This window comes from Pan troglodytes, chromosome 22, assembly GCF_028858775.2.
Source record: "Pan troglodytes isolate AG18354 chromosome 22, NHGRI_mPanTro3-v2.0_pri, whole genome shotgun sequence".
In the NCBI taxonomy this organism is placed as follows: Eukaryota; Metazoa; Chordata; class Mammalia; order Primates; family Hominidae; genus Pan; species Pan troglodytes.
In genome coordinates this window covers 29,680,786-29,686,195 of record NC_072420.2, presented here as the reverse complement: position 1 = coordinate 29,686,195, position 5,410 = coordinate 29,680,786, and the positions used below count along the sequence as shown (strand labels likewise).

Sequence of the window (5,410 nt, the reverse complement as noted above, 5' to 3'; positions counted from 1 at the left end):
TACTGTAATTCTACTCTGTTAAATAACACTGAAATTAGTAGGGATTTGGCTCCTGGTCTGTCAGTTCCAAGGCCTGATTTATATATAATAGCTGCATTATACCATCTGAAATTCTTCTTGCTACTGCAATTGGCTCAATCGTACTCATTTAGATCAGAAGAATTCAGTAGGACTTTCCAGTAAGAGATATCTAGTACGCAACTTACCTCTCAGCTCAAAGACTACCATTTTCTAAGACCAATTCCCTATTCCCTGGGGGGTGAATTTTAAGCATTTGGTTTTAATCCATCTATAACTTCTGCACCAGGAAGAAGCTGAAATATTTTAAGCATGATGAAACTCTATGTAAAGATATGTGGTATTGATTATTTATAAAAGCAATGACTGCTCTTCCAGTAGGGCAAACAAGCTTCTTCTCTTTAGAGGCTTCTTTGCTCACCTAATGAAGGTTGGCCAATAAAGTTGAGCCAGAGGGTTTCTAACCTCTGACTTAGTCAAGGCACTCAGCCTTGTTGTTTTTGCTTCCATCAACAGTAGTGAGTTCTGCATGCCTTAGAAAAGAACAAAGCACTTGGTTATTTCCCAGATTTTCACTCTCAATGTTCCTACCCCATCTAGCTCATCTGATGCCTGGAGGAATCCTTCTTCACATATTTAAATTTAATGTTAGCATTTCTTTCATTGGCTCATTAACTGCCCTCTGGTGCAGGTTAACCAATGACCCTAAAAGAGGTCTCCAGTTGCTCTGCAAGGGTGATGAGCAATTCTCACCCTGCACTTCAGCCAACAAAAATGTTGTGCCATTTTACAAGCAGCAGAAGTCCCAGAAGGCCACACAGTTCGTGGCCTGATATATGCAGAAGAATAATAAAAAATTTTATGGCTCTGGGGAAACCAATCAATCCCAGGAGTGCCCCAAGGCAGGTAAAGCTGGTGTGTCCTCACTCAGCCTCCTGCCTTGATAGCTTTACCTGAGAACACTTAGACTTGCAGTGCATGGTCTGTAAACATAAAAACAGTCCTGGATTTGAGATAAACACATGCACCAGATTCTGCCTATATGCATTCATAGCTAACTGTATCTTATCTTAGAAATCAGGGGAATTGTTTATTTGAAGCATGAAACCTAAGTTAATGAATGGGATATTTGTGTATTCTTGCAAAGCCAAGAAATATTCTACTGCCCACTGGGAAAAAAACAGGACATGTGCCAATGGAAGTCCAGTTAGGATATTAGCCTCTGATAGCAGCTGACTTCCATCTTATCCAAGCACTCTTTCAAAAGTTTTCCCTACTTTCTGATAACTTTTCTCTCTCTTTTTTTTTTTTTTTTTTTGAGACTGCATCTCACTCTGTCGCCCAGGATGAAGTGCAGTGGCGTGACTATGGCTCACTCAATCAATCCTCCCACCTCACCTCCTGAGTAGCTGGGACTGCAGGCACCCACCACTACACCCAGCTAATTTTTTTGTATTTTTTTGTAGAGACAGAGTTTTGCCATGTTACCCAGGCTGGTCTCGAATTCCTGGGCTCAAGCGATCCTCCCGGCCCTGATAACCTTTCTGTATATATGCCACAATGATAAGTGTACATGGATTTGTCAAGAAGTGGGGAAACTTTTCAGAGGTTACTATTTCATTAAAACACCGTAAGTGGTCAATACTTACATCAATTAGTAGATGCGGCCCCTAGATGAGTGTGGCAGCCCCTACAAAATAAAGTAAAAAACTGGTGATGGGTGGGGGGAGGGATGATCCAAGTAATTTAAAGAGAAATCCTTCCACTAATAATCATTTATGACACTTATTTACTTATTGAAATTATAAAGTTTGTGCAAATTTTCTGTTTTTCTTTTTCTTTTCTTTTTTTGGAGACAAAGTCTTGCTCTATCTCCCAGGCTAGAGTGCAGTGGCACCATCTCAGCTCACTGAAACCTTTTGTCTCCTGGGCTCAAGTAATCCTCCTACCTCAGCCTCCCAAGTAGTTGGGATTGCAGGCATGCACTATCACACCCAGCTCATTTTTGCAGTTTTAGTAGAGACAGGGTTTCGCCATGTTGGCCAGGCTGGTCTTGAACTGCTCGCCTCTAGCCTCGCCCATCTCAATCTCCCAAAGTGCTAATATTACAGTTGTAAACCACCACGCCCAGCCTAAATTTTCTTAATATATATTTTTTCATGCTGATTGTCAAACCATGAGCCTCATGTCCTAGGTGATATTTAGCATTCGCAAAATGGTATGGAGTGCCCAGAAGGCAAATGTTTTGTCTTTTGCCAAATATACATCACTTTGCTTTGCATATATATATACACACGCCTAATATACATATATGTGTTTTTCCACACTGAACTCTAAGGTGATCGCCACACAAAACATAATTGCTTTCGGATCCTGTTTAGTTTCCTAAGATTTCTTGATCATACAAACATAACTCTGGTCCAGGAAGCTGCACTAGCTAGATGCCTTCATGAAACACTAACAGGATTTCAAAAGAAATTTGTTTCTTCGGAAAGAGAAAGGTGTGTCCATGAAGACTCTGTGAGAAGACAAAAAACACTGAAGTGATTCAAAACTACTCATGGTCTGCAGGTAAAAAGGCATATGTATGCCAAATGTTGAAGCCATCATACTTCTTCTATTCACACCCGTAAACCGTGGAGAAGTTCGCCGGGAGGTGAGGACGCCAACTGCAGTGGAGAAACGTTTCTCTTTCCTCTCAGCTTGCACACATCATGGCGGCTGCTGCCCAGCAGCCTCCTCAGCCTGGCGGCGGGAAGCACAGAGGCAAGGCTCAGTATGTGCTGGTCAAGCGAGCTCGGCACTGCGAATCTGGCGGGCCCAGTCAGCCAGAGCCCGGGCTACGGGCATCCTCATCACCTGCAACATGAACCAGCGCAAGTGTGTGGAGGAGGCTTACACCCTGCTCAACGAATATGGCGATGACATGTATGGGCCAGAAAAGTTTACAGACAAGGATCAGCAGCCCTCTGGAAGTGAGGGAGAAGATGATGATGTGGAGGCTGTCTTGAAGAAAGAAGTTGGTGACATTGAGGCATCTACAGAGATGAGCCTAAGAGGATTCCAGTCAGTGGAAAGTGGAGCAAATAACGTCGCCTTCATCAGGACACTTGGGAAAGAACCTGAGAAACTGGTGCATCATATTCTCCGGGATGAGTACAAAACCAAGAAGACTCAAGTTATTCTACGAATGTTACCCATCTCAGGCACATGCAAAGCTTTTTTAGAAGATATGAAAAAATATGCAGAAACATTTTTGGAACCCTGGTTTAAAGCTCCAAACAAAGGGACATTTCAGATTGTGTACAAATCTTGAAATAGCAGTCATGAGAGGTGAAGCCAGCTGGACTTCCTGGTGGAGTGGGGACTTGGAGAACTGTTCTTATAAGGGGATTGTAAAATGCACCAATCAGCGCTCTGTAGCTAGCAAGAGGTTTGTAAAATGCACCAATCAGCACTCTGTAAAAATGCATCAATCAGTGCTCTGTAGCTAGCATGAGGTTTGTAAAATGGACCAATCAGAGCTCTGTAAAATGGACCAATCAGCCTCTGTAAAATGGACAAATCAGCAGGATTCTAAAAGTAACCAATCACAGGGAGGATTGAGAAAAGGGCATTCTGATAGGGCAGAAATAGGACATGGGCGGGGACAAATAAGGGAATAAAAGCTGGCCACCCCCAACCAGCAGCAGCAACCTGCTTGGTACCCTTACATGCTGTGGAAGCTTTGTTCTTTTGCTCTTCACAACAAATCTTGCTGCTGCTCACTCTTTGGGTCTGTGCCACTTTTAAGGGCTGTAACACTTACCGCGAAGGTCCGGGGCTTCATTCTTTAAGTCAGTGAGACTACGAACCCACTGAAAAGAACCAACTGCAGACACAGTCACATGAATAGAGAAGTTATCAAAAAATTGGCAGGAATAGTGTGCACCCTCAATTCAGAAAATAAAGTGGCTCTCACCAATCCACAGTACACGGTGATAGTAGAAATTATGTTGCCTGAGTGTCCTGAAAGATTACATGTAGTTTAGAAAATAGTTTCTGGCTGGGCGTGGTGGCTCATGCCTGGAATCCCAGCACTTTGGGAGGCCAAGGAGGCAGGCTGATCATGAGGACCAGAGATCAAGACCATCCTGGCCAACATGGTGAAACCCCATCTCCACTAAAAATACAAAAATTAGCTGGATGTGGTGGTGCGGGCCTGTAGTCCCAGCTATTCGGGAGGAGGCTGAGGCAGGAGAATCGCTTGACCCTGGGGGCGGAGGTTGCAGTGAGCTGAGATGGTGAGATGGTGCCATTGCACTGCAGCCTGGCACAGAGCATTAGAAAAAAAAAAAGAAAAGAAAAAAAAAAAGGAGAAAAAAAAAAAAGAAAAAGAAAATTCAATCTCCAGGAGGTGATAAAGAGCTCTAAGGGTCCATCACAGCTTAATTCAAAGCAGAGAAATGGGAAAGAAGGTAAACTGGAAGCTGCTGACAAATCAGATCAAAACAATACAGCAGAAGGGAAAAATAACCAGCAGGTACCAGAGAATACTGAAGAGCTAGGGCAGAAAAGAACGTCTAATCCACAGGTGATAAATGAGGGAGGAGCCAAACCTGAACTTGCAAGTCAAGCCACAGAAGGGTCCAAATCAAACGAAAATGATCTCTCATAGGAGGCCATTTCGTGCTGGAGGTGGGTTTTTCAACTGGGTCTCTATGAGATGTTGCTGGGGTTCCACCTTAAATTGTGACTAAAAACAGTTTTTTATTTGTGTGCTGCATTATGCTATTCTCACAGTAGTGAACAATGATTGCACAGCCATGTTAATCATTTTGTTAGGGAACTTTCAGCCCTTATGGTATTATGTAGAGGCAGACCCATGTGCCACACTATTGCAAAGAGGGGAGGATGGGAGGATGGGAGGAGAGGGGGACGTTGGCCTCTCCCAGGCTCCTCTTATGCGGTGCCAGCTGACTTACTGTAGTGAACTGACTGTAAAGTAGAAAATCAGGGGGGAGTTTTCATTTGAAGGAAGAAGGTTTACATGCCACAGCTCAGCTGTCCGCCTGCCACTTTGTTGTAAACATTGCAAAAGTGTGGATCATGTAGGTTAGAATTGAATTGTTTGGTGAAGTTTTTGTACTTTGTGATTTTCTTGTTTGGTTATGTCTATGTGTATATATACATATATATATATATATTTTTTTCTTTGCTTTTCTTTTTTTTCTTGAGACAGAGTCTCGCTCTGTCGCCCAGGCTGGAGTGCAGTGGCACGATCTCGGCTCACTGCAAGCTCGGCCTCCTGGGTTCACGCCATTCTCCTGCCTCAGCCTCCCGAGTAGCTGGGACTACAGGCGCCCGCCACCACGCCCGGCTAATTTTTTGCTTTTTTTTTTTTTTTAGTAGA

At 43.5% G+C, this 5,410-nt stretch overlaps 1 pseudogene; it reads left to right on the top strand.

The window, feature by feature from the left end:
* The first annotated feature begins 2,723 nt into the window (after positions 1–2,723).
* On the top strand, positions 2,724–4,760 carry LOC100609301 (THUMP domain-containing protein 1-like; annotated as a pseudogene).
* Positions 4,761–5,410: the final 650 nt, after the last annotated feature.